We start from the raw sequence: 15,076 nt of genomic DNA on the forward strand, positions 1-15,076 counted from the left end.
CAACCACCGATGTCAAGCTAATAGGTCTATAATTTCCTTTTTGCTTCCTTACTCCCTTCTTAAATAGCGGAGTGACATTCGCAATCTTCCAGTCCTCCGGAACCATGCCAGAATCTATCGACTTTTGAAAGATCATCACTAGTGCCTCTGCAATCTCCACAGCTACTTCCTTCAGAACACGCGGGTGCATTCCATCTGGTCTGGAAGATTTATCTACCTTTAGACTATTCAGCTTTCTGAGTACTTTCTCTGTCGTAATTGTGACTGCGCACACTTCTCTTCCCTGCCACCCTTGAGTGTCCGGTATACTGCTGATGTCTTCCTCAGTGAAGACTGATGCAAAATACTCGTTCAGTTCCTCTGCCATCTCCTTATCTCCCACTACAATTTCTCCAGCATCATTTTCTATCAGCCCTGTATCTACTCTCACCTGTCTTTTACTCTTTATCTACTTGAAAAAGCTTTTAGTATCCTCTTTGATATTATTTGCTAGCTTCCTTTCATAGTTAATCTTTTCCCTCTTAATGACCTTCTTAGTTTCCTTTTGTAAGTTTTTAAAAACTTCCCAATCCTCTGTCTTCCCACTAATTTTTGCTTCCTTGTATGCCCTCTCCTTTGCTTTTTTTTAATTTTATTTTTATTTGGATAAGGAGTTCACAATTATCATGTACTTTTTTCACACATATAACCTTTTCCATTTTTTTATATGTATAAAACTACAATTATTTATACATTCTTAAGTACACATTGAGATGATATAAAAGCAAAATAAACATTTAAATAGATAATTATGTACTGTGGTAAATCTAACCTATTAGGCTAAGTAATGAAATTAGTTGTTAAGAAAAATGGTAATAATAGTTTCCATACAACCCTTCTGGACCATTTCCACTGGTCCAAAATGTTGCATACAAGCCTATATACCAACCATTGTAGGTGTTTATATCCCAATTTGTTTGTGCTTGTTCCTGCCCGCAGACATAATTATCCAATCCCTATGTACTTATTTACTTAATTTTTTTCATTTTTTTTTATCCCTTTCCCAAATCTTTCCCTTTACTTGTGTTAATTCTCTATTTTCCAAAAAAAAACAACAAACATTTAGACTAGGGGTGCTTACGTTAGCAATATTACTATGTTGATGAGAAGAGCAATATAAATCATTAGGAGAGTCATCTAAAGTCTGCTCGCATTGGGGTTATATATTCAATCCATTTATTCCAGATTTGATAAAATGTTTCTCTTTGAGTTCTCAGGGAGTAGGTCAACTTTTCCATTTTAAATATTTCCAAGATAATTTCGTACCAATCTTCTAACTTAGGTGGTATTGGATTTAGCCATTTTCTAGTGATTGATTTCTTACTTGCCGCTAAGAGGGCCTGCAGCAACTTTATATCTTCCTTCTGTTCAAGGAACAATACATGCCCCAAATAGAGCGTCTCAAAGTTCAGAGGTATCTGGGACCTAAGTACCTTAACTAATGTTCTATGAATACCTTCCCAAAATAGACTTAATTTAGGGCAATCCCAGAAAATATGAAAATGATTTGCCTCCTTAGAGCCGCACCTTCTCCAACACATCACATTTGTATCTTTATATTTTTCCTGATGTGAGGTCTTGAAGTATCTTATAATGTTTTTCCAACAATGTTCTCTCCAAGTCAAAGAATTAGTCGAGGACCATTGAAAGCTGCAGATTTTCCCCCAAGCCTCCTCTGAAAGTACCAACCCCGCTGCTTTCTCCCACTTCTCTTTAATATACAGTGTATTTACATTTTTAGCATGGGAGAGTGCATTATATAGGCGAGAAACTGATTTACTAGGTATTGAACTGCAAGCCGAATTCAGAATCTTGAAAAATTCTAATTCTACTGTTGATAGGTCTGTATATCTACAACTCTGGTTAACATAGTTTCGTATTTGAAGGTACCTAAAAAAGTCATTATGTTCTAGGCCATGTTTGTCCTGCAGGATTTGGAAACTTTGTAATACTCTTTTATCTATAAATGAGAGGTAGGTTGTAAGACCTTTCTTTATTCATAGCTCAAATCTTTTATCTCCTCTGTTGGGAAGGAATTCGGTATCATATGCACACCATCTAAAGAGTTTTAGCATGTTATTAATTCCACATGAATTAACCACCTTCTGCCATACTTTTAATGTAAGATTTATCCAAGCATTATTAAATTTTTCCAACTGGGCCATCAATCCTTTGTCAGCTATTGAGGCCTGAAGAGGAAAACTGTCAACTAATCCAAATTCTATTTCCTTCCATCTAGCCTTATATTCCCTATTACACCAATATAACAGAGGGGTTATCTGTGAGGCATAAAAATAATTTCTCAGGCAAGGAAGAACCATACCTCCTCTTTCCTTCCCTAACTGTAAAGTGTTATATTGAATTCTAGGTTTCCTTCCTTGCCAAATGAAGCGGGAAATCCATTTGTCCCATTCCCTGAATTGATTATCATCCACCTCCACTGGTAAAGTACGGAAAAGATATAATAACCGAGGAAGAATATTCATTTTTATAGTATTTATCCTTGAATTTAAACTTAAAAAGGGGATAAGATTCCATCTATGCCTATCTGCTTTTATCTCTGAGATTAATGGCCCATAATTTACCTGTGACAGTGTTGAAAGATCCTTCGGCAGGGTTATTCCTAAATATTTTAATGATTTAGCTTCCCACTTAAGATCGTATGTATCCTGCAATTTTTTGGATGGTGTATAATTTAGGGACATAACCTGCGTTTTCTTTACATTTATTTTATAACCTGATATTTTCCCAAAGTCATCCAACAGTGTAAACAATCCTATAAATGATTTTTCTGGTTCACTCAGATAGACCAAAACATCATCTGCGAATAACGCCACTTTCTGTTCAATCCCTGCCACCTTGATACCTTTCACGATTTCGCTCTGTCTTATTAGTTGGGTAAGTGGTTCAATATATAGCGCAAAAAGGAGAGGAGAAATTGGGCATCCCTGTCTAGTGCCTCTCTCTAAAATGAAGGAGTCAGAGAGGTCCCCATTTATCTTAATTCGGGCTGTTGGGCTGTCATACAGAGTCTGAATTACTTTAATAAACCTTTCTTGAAAGCCGAATCTTCCTAACACTCTGTATAGGAATGCCCAACTAACCGAATCAAAAGCTTTCTCAGCGTCCAATCCTACCACCATTGTCTCTGTCTCGTTCTTATTAACCTGTTCTAATATGTGCAGAGTTCTCCTTATGTTGTCCTGTGTTTGTCTTTGTTGAATAAATCCAGTCTGGTCTAAATGGATTAGGCCAGCTAAAAGCTTTTCCAATCTGCGCGCTAATATAGATGTAAATAGTTTGTAATCTAAATTAAGAACACTAATTGGCCGAGAATTGCCACATTCTAGTTTATCTTTACCCTCTTTAGGAATAACTGAAATAATCGCTTCTCTCCAGGAAGGTGGAGTTTCTCCTCTCTGCAAGATCCAATTAAAGGTGTTAAGTAGTAATGGGGCTAACTGTGTCTTCAGGGACTTGTACCACTCTGAGATAAACCCATCAGAACCCGGGGACTTTCCAGCCTTTAACCTAGAGATGGCCACGTTCAGTTCTTTGACAGTTACTGGTTCTAATAAACTTTCATTTTGTAAATCTGTAAGTTTAGGTAGATCTAAAAAATTCAATACACTGTCTATATAGGGCTCATTGGGGGACCCTCTCCTTTGCTTTACCTTTGGCTTTGACTTCTCTTGTCAACCACAGTTGCATCATTTTTCCATTTGAAAATTTCTTCTTTTTTGGAATATACCTGTCTTGCACCTTCCCCACTTCTCGCATAAACTCCAGCACCTGCTGCTCTGCCGTCCTTTCTGCCAGTGTCCCTTTCCAGTCAACTTTGGCCAGTTCCTCTCTCATGCCACTGTAATTTCCTTTACTCCACTGAAATACCGACACATCAGATTTCGGCTTCTCTTTTTCAAATTTCACAGTGAACTCAATCATGTTATGATCACTGCCTCCTAAGGGTTCCTTCACCTCAATCTCTTATCCACCTTAAGATCTTTCAATTTGCCTCACACTTTTTCCTTTGTAATAGCAATGGCATTCAATGACGCTCACAGACTTCTGGCACACTGTTAGTGTCTTTTGCAGTGAAGAGTGATGCAAAGTATCCATTAGGTTCATCTGTTCATTGGTCATGATCTTTATATAACTGAAAAAACTTTTAGGTATCCTGCTTTAGACTATTGGGTAGTTTGCCCCCATATTTCATCTTTTACCTTCTTATAGCTTTTTTAGTTACCTTTTGTTGGATTTTAAAAACTTCCAAATCATCCAACTTCCCACTCACTTTTGCTACCTTATGTGCCATTTCCTTGGCTTTTATGTAGTTTTCTACTTCCCTTGTCAGCCACATTTACCTACCCCTGCCATTTGAGAACTTCTTCCTCTGTGGAACATATCTATCCAGTGCCTTGTGAACTATTCCCAGAAACTTTAGCTGTTTCTGCTCTGCTATCATCCTTACCAGTATCCTCCTCCAATCGACCTGGCAAAGCTCCTCTGTCATGCCTCTGTAATTCTCTTTATTCCATTGCAATACTGATACATGTGAGTTATGCTTCTCCCTCTCAATTTGCAGTATGAATTCAATCATATTATGATCACTGCCTCCTAAGGGTTTCTTTACATTAAGCTCCCTAATAAGATCTGGGTTATTACACAACACCCAATCTAAGGTAGCCATTCCCCGAGTAGGCTCAAGCACAAGATGCCCTACAAAGCCATCTCATAGGCGTTTAACAAATTCCCTCACCTGCGATCCAACACCAACCTGATTTTCCCAATCCCTAAGCATATTGAAGTCAGCCTTTACAATTGTGTTATTAGCCTTATTAAATGCCTTTTCCAGCTCCCTTTGCAATCTCAATCCCACATCTTGGCTACTATTTGGAGGCTGATATACGATTCCTATAATAGTGTTTTTTTTTTACCCTTGCAATTTCTTAACTCCACCCACAAAAATACAACGTTCTCTGACCCTATGTCACCTCTTTCTAAAGGTGTAATTCCATCTCTTACCAACAAAGCTACACACCGCCTATGCCTTCCTGCCTGTCCTTTTGATACAAAGTATATCATTTGATATTAAACTCCCAACTATGGCCTTCTTTCAGCCACAAATCAGTGATGCCCACAACATACTGACCAAACCTACTTGCGCCATGAGTTTGCCCACCTTATTCTGCGCCATGAGTTTGTCTACCTTATTCTGAATACTATGCGCATTCAAATACAGCCCCTTCAGTCCTGCATTCTTTGCCTTTTTGAATTTTGCCTCTGTGGTACAACTTAACTCTTTGCTCTGTCTGCATGGGTACCCAATCATTGGTTTGTCCTTCCTTACATTCATGTTATACCCATCATCTACTTGTAAACCTGCTAACTCATCCTCAGTGCTATCATACTGGTCCCCCTGCCATATTCTTGTGTAGGATTCCTTAAAGGTTAATTTGCAGGTTGAGTCTGTGATGAGGAAGGCAGGAAGATTGGAATATAAAGGCAAGGATGTAATGTTGAGAGTTTATAAAGCACAGGTGAGGCCTCTTAGAGTATTGTAAGCAGTTTTGGGCCCCTTATCTCAGAAAGGATGTGTTGAAAATGGAGAGGCTTCAAAGAAGGCTCACGAAAATGATTCCAGGTTTGACTGGCTTGTGATATGAAAAGCATGTGATGACTCTGGGCCTGTATTCACTGGAATTCAGAAGAATGAGGGGTGACCTCATTGAAACCAATCAAATGGTGAAAGGCCTTGATACAATGGGTATGGAAAGGATGTTTCTTATGGTGGGTGAGTCTAAGACCAGAGGACACAGCCTTAGAATAGAGGGGTTTCCTTTTAGAAGGGAGATGAGTAGGAATTTCTTAAGCCTGAGGGTGGTGAATCTGTGGAATTTGTTGCCACAGTCAGGTGTGGAGGTCAAGTCTTTATGTATATTTAAGGCAAAGGTTGATAGATTCTTGATTGGTCAGGGCATGGGGTGAGGCAGGAGATTGGCGCTGAAAAGAAAAATGGATCAGCCATGATGAAATGGCAGGGCAGAATCGATAGGCCAAGTGGCTCCTATGGTCTTCTGGTTCTTTCATGGAAACTCCAGAAGTTCATAAAGGCCACACTTCTCATTTGCATCTCCCCTATTGACAGGAGGACATCTACAACAACTTTGTCGATGAACCTGCACTGAGTGCTGCCCAATCACATACAGACACACACAAACAAACATGCACACACCCATGCATGCATGCAAGCACTTGCAGGAGATTTTCCTTATTAAGGTCCCAGGATAAAACACAATCCCTTTTCAATGGTATTAAACACGTCGAAATGAGTTAATGAGAGCCCATATAGAACATACATCATGTCCATTCAGGCATCTTTAAACTTTACTCCATAAATATTTATGACCTTGGGTGCAATGCAGAGACTTTGTTGAGCCCTACAATACCAGAAAGACATCTATTATATTCTCTGACTTGTTCTAAAATTACCTCATTGGACCTTGCGCAGCAGTAATCCCCATTCTCGGCTGATGGAAATTTTGTGGAGCTGGGAGGGGGAGGAGAGTGGGAAAATATTGTAAATACTGTAATAATAATGGCTAATTGCTTTGTGAGAATGTGTTCCCTTGATCAATTCATTTGTTGCCATAGAGAAAGTAAATTCCCATGATATCCAGAATCAACCAAATAATAAGATAATCCCATTGGGCCAATAGCACACCTGGACCTGCACTTAGAGCAGTCAGAGATGTAGTGAGGGCTGCAGGGGTATAAGGGCGAACGGATGGGTGAAGGTGATGTTAAATTTCCCACTGGATAATACGCACCTGCTTTTGTTAATGTAGTTAAATTGCAGGAAAATGATGGAGTGTGAGGATGTGACGAAAATAATGTTATGGAAAGGCTAAGGATTTCATTTATTATTGTGCTGTGGATATTAAATTCAAAAAGCACAATAAGCAAGGTGAACTCCTCGGCACGTATTCCAAATCAATTGTACAGGAAGTACTGTGCTTTATATAGTATATTGGTGTCAGTACAAAATTCAGTCATGATTACTCAGTAACTGTGATCAATGGGAACCAGTTCGAGAATAGGTTTAGAATGCAGGACTTTTCAAAGCCTCGACTTCCTAACTGGAAGACCACAATCTGTGTGGATTGGTGATAACATATCCTCTTCGCCGAAAATCAACACTGGTGCACCTCGGGTGTGTGCTTAGCCCACTGCTCTACTCTCTATATACACATGACTGTGTGGCTAGGCATTGCTCAAAATAGCATCTATGAATTTTCTGATGATGCGTCCATTGTTGGGAGAATCTCAGATGGTGACGAGGGGGCGTACTGGAGTGAGATATGCCAACTAGTGGGTGATACTGCAGCAACAACCTGGCACTCAACATCAGTAAGATGAAAGAGCTGATTGTGGACTTCAGGAAGGGTAATATGAAGGAACACATACCAATCCTCATAGAGGGATCAGAAGTGGAGAGAGTGAACAGTTTCAAGTTTTGGGTGTCAAGATCTCTGAGGATCTAACCTGGTCCCAACATATCAATGTAGCTATAAATAAGGCAAGACACCGGCTATACTTCATTAGGAGTTTGAAGAGCTTTGGCATGTCAACAAATACACTCAAGAACTTCTATAGTTGTACCGTGGAGAGCATTCTGACAGGCTGTACCACTCTCTGGTATGGGTGGGGGGGGGGTGCTACTGCACAGGACTAAAAGAAGCTACAGAAGGTCGTAAATCTAGACAGCTCTATCTTGGGTACTAGCCTACAAAGCACCCAGGACATCTTCAGGGAGTGGTGTCTCAGAAAGGCAGTGTCCATTATTAAGGTCCTCCATCACCCAGGGCATGCCCTTTTCTCACTGTTACCATCAGGCAGGAGGTACAGAAGCCTGAAGGCACATACTCAGCAATTCAGGAACAGCTTCTTCTCCTCTGCCATCTGATTCCTAAATGGACATTGAATCCTTGGACACTACCTCACTTTTTTTTAAAATAAACAGTATTTCTGTTTTTTGCACTTTCAAAAAAAGCTATTCAATATACATATATTGTAATTGATTTACTTGTTCATTTATTATTACTATTATTATTTTTATCTTATTTATTATTTTTTTCTCTGCTAGATTATGTTTTGCATTGAACTGCTGCTGCTAAGTTAACAAATTTCACGTCACATACCGGTGATAAAAATCTGACAAACTTCTATTGCTGTGTGGTGGAGAATATATTGACTGGTTGCATCACTGCCTGGTATGGAAACGCCAATGCCCTTGAAAGGGAAAACTCTTCATCTCATGTTCCTGATATTTATTGCTTATTTACTCATTATTATTTTTTGTGGTTGCAGAGTTTGTTGTCTTTTGCACATTGGTTGTTTGTCCTGTTGGGTGCAGTCTTTAATTGATGCTATTGTGGTTCTTTGATTTACTGTGTATGTGCACAAGAACATGAATGCCAGGTTTGTATATGGTGACATATGTGTATTTTGATAATAAATTTACATTGAACTTTGAACTTTGAGTTATACAAAATTATGAGAGATATAGATAAGGTAAATGCAAGCAGGCTTTTTCCATTGAGTTTGCGTAAGACTAGAGGTCATAGATTAAGGGCAAAAGGAGAGGTATTTAAGTAGAACCTTGGGGGGAATGTCTTCCCACACAGGGTGATAAGAGGGTGAAACAAATTGCCATCAGAAGTGATGGCTGCAGGCTTGATCTCAACATTTAAGGGAGGTTGGGATAAGTACATGAATGGGAGGTGTATGGTGGGCTATGGACCAGGTGCGGGTCAATGGGGCTAGGCACAATAATAATTTGGCTCCGACTAGATGGGCCAAGGGTCCTGTTTCAGTACTGTATTGCTCTATGACTCTATAAAGGAAGTTTAATAGCTCTGGTTCATCTGATATAGCACCCCCAGGATAGGAAGGGCTGGACAGAGAAGCAGTGGGAAGTAGAATGGAATGTATTGCGAATATCCATATGGCAGGTGATCATTTGTCTGAAGCAATGTTTGCTTGAGCCAGATTTAGAGATGGGCTCTTAAGACAGCTCCTTGTAGAATACCAAATATTACATGGGGATTGTAGTTATCATGGAAGAAAAGTCATTGCTTGACATGTGAGTGAGTGAGGGCCTCCATCGGTCAGAGTTTACCATGGACATTGTGTCCTAGCTGTCTAGATATGGAAGTCTGGGCAGTACGATGTAGAGAGCAAGCTCTTGTCCATGCAGCAAACTCCACCACTCCATGCAACTGATGAACCCAAAGGAACAACAGAGGTTGTTCCTTTGAACCAAACATACAGTTTGGTACAAACCTCAGGGTTTACTCCTAACGCCTACCCCATGAGTGGGTATAGCTGCAAGGCAGTGGAGGTTTGAGATCAGAATTTTCCTTCTCCTAGATGAGCTGCAAACTATGGCTGATGAGGCAAAGCTGCCCGAAGTGACTGGTTTTAAGACACCAGTAACTTGCCTTTGCCCCTTCTCCTATCAGTAGAAATGGTCCCGCCGGGCTTAGTAGCTGAGACACACATGAAGGCCAGGAGCTGCCTTTGGTTGTCAGAGGCTATATGAGGTGTACCATTGGAAGCATTTAGGTAGAGGGAGCTTGTGTCTATTACCACCCCCAGCTATAACAACCTTACTATTCCCCACAAAACTCCTCACTATTCTGTTGAATATCTTGCAACAAGATTAAGTGAGTTTAAGCATAAACATTTATGAATCCCTCAATAACTTGGACAAGGTAATACTTGGAACTATGTACTTCCACAACCTGTTATCCCATTTCATCATCTCTGACTTGTCCAAGAGACTCAGCAAGTGTCATGTTGTCTTAACTTTTTTCTTTCCATGCTTTGTGACCTCTCCTCTGTTGAGTTGCCTTTCTTGAAACTTTCTTTGGTAGTTTTGCTGGATACAGTCTGTAGTGGAATGAATTTTCTATCTACAGCTCTAAAGGAAATCCATAAATTCAGTCTTCAAAGTCAATTTTATCTGCCTTCCAGGATTCAATTTTATAGTGTCTCTTCTACTGCTCTATTGGTCTTTCAAATTCTTCATACGAGCTTTTCCTGATAGGGAGATTTGGAATGATGTTGTATCCTATTTGACTTTGCATATTATTCAGTCTGATATGGCTAAATCATGGGCTTTGGTCTGAGACAAATATGTCCTGTGCCATTTTTATGTCATTTCACTCAACAGCTGTTACAAAACAATGTATTTCACATAATATGTGACAGTGATAATAAACCTGATTCTGATTCTGATTCTAATTCAATTTGGTATAAAAATGGATTTGAGAGCATCTGATAATGGAGCTTCGCACACAGTCCCAAACCTTCTCAAATAACTGTACGCCTATACCTGGAGGTTGTCCAGGCATCTTTATGGACTCACTGAAGCGGGAGGTCATGGTGTCAAAAGTAGTGTCGCGTTGGACGGATGAAACAGATGAGGTCCTCTGTGACTGCTTTGAGGTCCTCGGTGGACTAGTTAGTATTCAAGGACTCGGCAGCTAACCTTGATGAGTATGCCTCAGCTGTCACGGACTTTATTTGGAAATGCACGGAGGACTGTGTGTCTCGCAAGACAATATGAGTATTCCCTAACCAGAAACCTTGGATGAATTATGAGGTCAAGTCCCTTTTAAAGGCTAGAGCTGCGGCTTTTAGGTCCAGAGATATCAGTCGCTACATGGAATCCAGGCGTGAACTCCGGAAAGCCATTAAGGGCGCCAAGAGGCAATATCGAGCCAAGTTGGAAGCCCAGGCTAACCAAAGGGATGCCAGTTGAATATGGCAGGGTCTAAATGAGATCACTGGATGCAAAGAAAGGGCTGGGAATATCAGTAACTGTGGCACTTCTCTTCCTGATGAACTTAATGTATTCTACGCAAGATTCGAACAGAAGAGGAGCGTCCCGCTCCCTCCGGATGAACCGGACCTGGTGGCATCGAGATTCATCATCACCGAGGAGGACGTTAGAAGGGCCTTCCTGAAGATAAATCCAAGGAAGCCGACAGGCCCAGATGGCGTCCCAGGACGGGTTCTCCGGGCCTGTGCAAGCGAGCTAGCTAGGGTGTTTGCTGACATTTTCAACTGCTCCTTGCTTCAGTCTAAGATCCCCTCGTGTTTTAAGAAGGCAACGATAATCCCAGTGCCGAAGAAGAGCAAGGTGACATGCCTGAATGACTATCGACCTGTGGCTCTGACATCAATTGCTATGAAGTGCTTCGAGAGACTGGTTATGGCACACATCAACCACAGCCTACCGGTCAACCTTGACGCTTTGCAATTCGCCTACTGGAGCAACAGGACAACGGCAGATGCCATCTCTCCGGCCCTACATTCCTCCTTAGAACACCTGGAGAATAAAGACGCATACGTAAGGCTCCTTTTCATTGACTACAGCTCTGCCTTTAATACCATCATTCCAAATAAACTGATTCCTAAGCTCCGGAACCTGGGCCTTAGCACTCAGATCTGCAGCTGGATCTTCAACTTCCTCACAGACAGGACCCAGGCTGTAAAAATAGGGGACAAGCTCTCCTCTACAATCACTCTGAGCACCGGTGCCCCACAAGGCTGTGTACTCAGCCCCCTGCTGTACTCACTGTAAACCCATGATTGTGTAGCCAAGTTTCCATCAAACTCAATATATAAGTTTGCTGATGACACAACAATTGTAGGCCATATCTCGGGTAATAATGAGTTTGAGTACAGAGAGGAAATTAAGAACCTGGTGGCATGGTGCGAAGACAATAACCTATCCCACAATGTCAGCAAGACGAAGGAATTGGTTGTTGACTTCAGAAGGAGTAGCGGACTGCACGACCCAATTTACATCGGTGGTGCGCAAGTGGAACAGGTCAAAAGCTTTAAGTTCCTCAGGGTCAATATCACAAATGACCTGACTTGGTCCAACCAAGCAGAGTTCACTGCCAAGAAGGCCCACCAGTGCATTTACCTCCTGAGAAAACTAAAGAAATTTGGCCTGTCCCCTAAAACCCTCACTAATTTTTATAGATGCACCGTAGAAAGCATTCTTCTAGGGTGCATCACAACCTGGTATGGAAGTTGTCCTGTACAAGACCAAAAGAAGCTGCAGAAAATCGTGAAAACAGCACAGCACATCACACAAACCAATCTTCCATCCTTGGACTCACTTTACACCGCACGCTGTCGGAGCAGTGCTGCCAGGATAATCAAGGACACGACCCATCCAGCCAACACACTTTTCGTCCCTCTTCCCTCCGGGAGAAGGCTCAGGAGCTTGAAGACTCATATGGCCAGATTTGGGAACAGCTTCTTTCCAACTGTGATAAGACTGCTGAACGGATCCTGACCCGGATCTGGGCCGTACCTTCCAAATATCCGGACCTGCATCTCGATTTTTTTGAACTACCTTACTTTCCATTTTTCTATTTTCTATTTATGATTTATAATTTAAATTTTTAATATTTACTAATTTTACTATTTTTAATATCTTTAATATTTAATATTTGTAATCCAGGGAGTGGGAAGCGCAGAATCAAATATCGCTGTGATGATTGTACATTCTAGTATCAATTGTTTGGTGACAATAAAGTATAAAGTATAAATGGACTCCTGGCTGAATTTCATTGTTGAAATGGTGCTTTCCGTAACTTCCATAACTGCAATGCATAGTCTTTGGGTATCATTTGATTCAACCCTGATCCATCTAGAATGGACTGGCTTTTTGTTCTCATTGAAACATCTTTCTGTATGAATGAAATCACTCAAGACATTCTCACACACTAACATCAACATTGGCCGCTCTGCATAAACTTCGCTATCACCATCCTTAATGCAATAATATTGTGTAGACATATCTCTGATCATAATTAAGGTTTCAGCAACTGCTTTGTTGTTAATATTGATACACTGGTTATTAATTTTTACCTTAATTTAAAATAAATGCATTTCTCAATACTTGTTATCAGCAAACATAAATGTTAAGAATTCAGTCTTTCGATTTCTAATCTAATCAGTCCTTATCTTTATGTCTGTTATGTTATCAATACTTATCTTTATGTTGTCAATACTTCCTTTGTTCTGACATAAAGGGGCTTAACCCAATAAATCAACTGTCCATCTCCGTGCTGCCAGACCCAGCACTTTGTCCTTATTTTGTCTTGCTCTGCTGGGTCTAAGATTCAAAGAGTCAAAGATTCAAAAAACTTCATTGTCATTCTAACCGTACATCAGCTCTGCAGGGCAGAATGAGAGCGTTTCCCAGGAGCAGTGCAATCATAACATAACAAACGCAACACTAAATAATAAACATGACAATAAATAGTAAAACACAACAGCCACGTGTCAGTTAAAATCAAGTTATAAGTGTCCAGTGCAAGTTAAAAGTGTCCAAAGCAGAGTCAGGTAGAGCAACTATTTAGCAGTCTGACGGCCGGTGGGAGGAAGCTGTTTAATAGCCTTGTGGTTTTAGTTTTGATGCTCCTGTAACGTTTGCCTGATGGCAGAAGAACAAACAGTTCATGGAGAGGGTGTGAGGGCTCTTTAATGATGTTATCCTTCACAATGAGATTATGTGTCCTTACATACATGACGTTCCTAAACTGACTGAAGTTCTGTTGGTGATTTCTATTTTTTATAAAAGTCTCACTTGCATGGTGAGTCACTTGGTCATAGGATTGGCGTTTTTACCTCTTTCCTTCTGCCCAGTTACAACATTAACTAATGTAATGTAACAATGCTAATGTATATGCATGCTTATGTGTTAAATCATACAGTGATGCTAGAAAGTTTGTGAACCCCGTAGAATTTTCTCTAATTCTGCATAAATATCACCTAAAATGTGATCAGATCGTCACGTCAGTCCTAAAACTAGATAAAGAGAACCCAATTAAATAAATAACACAAAAACATTATACCTGTTAATTTATTTATTGAGAACAATGATCCAATATTACATGTATGTGTTGAAAAAAGTAGGTGGACCTCTGGGGTAATTCATTCTACAAAAGCTATTTGGAGTCAGGTGTTCCATTCAATGAGGTGAGATTGGAGATGTGGGTTGTAGAGGTGCCCTGCCCTATACAAAAGACACACAAAGTCAGATTACTGACAGAGCCTGCTCTTCTCAAGAAAGATCTGTTTATGTACACCATGCCTTGATCAAAACAACTTTCAGATGTTCTTAGAAGAAAAATTGTATAGATGCATCAAAATGGAAAAGACTACAAAAGCATTTCTAAAGACCTGAGTGTTCATCGGTCCACAGTACGAGAAATTGTCTACAAATGGAGGAATCTCAGTACTGTTGCTGCTCTCCCTAGGAGTGGGCATCCTTCAAAGATCACACCAAAAGCACAACGTGCAATGATGAAGGAGGTGAAAAAGAACCCAAGGGGAACAGCAAAAGACCAGCAGGAATCTCTAGAACTTGCTGAAGTCTCTGTTCATGTGTCCACTATAAGAAAAACGCTGAACAAGAATGGTATTCATGGAAGGACACCATGGAGAAAGCAACTGTACACAAAAAAAAAACACATTGCTGCACGTCTCAAATTTGCAAAAGACCAACTGGATGTTCTACAATGCTTCTGGGGCAATTCTGTGGACAGATGAGACAGAAGTTGAACATTTTGACAGAAACGTACGTTGCTATGTTTGGATGGAAAAAAAAGTACTGCACACCAACACTAGAACTTCATCCCAACTGTGAAGCATGGTGGAAGAAGCATCAGGGTTTGGGGCTGCTTTGCTGCCTCATGGCCTGAACAGCTTGCCATCATTGAGAGAACAATGAATTCAAAATTGTATAAACATATTTTACAGGAGAATGTCAGGGAAGCAGTCTGTCACCTGAAGCTTAATAGAGGTTGAATAATGCAACAAGACAATGATCCAAAATACAGGAGTAAATCAGCAACAGAATGGTTTAAAAAGAAAATTTGTGTTTTGGAATAGCTGAGTCCTGAACGTAATCATATAGAAATGTTGTGGAAGGACCTGAAGCAAG

This window comes from Mobula hypostoma, chromosome 3 (assembly GCF_963921235.1).
Source record: "Mobula hypostoma chromosome 3, sMobHyp1.1, whole genome shotgun sequence".
Lineage (NCBI taxonomy): Eukaryota > Metazoa > Chordata > Chondrichthyes > Myliobatiformes > Myliobatidae > Mobula > Mobula hypostoma.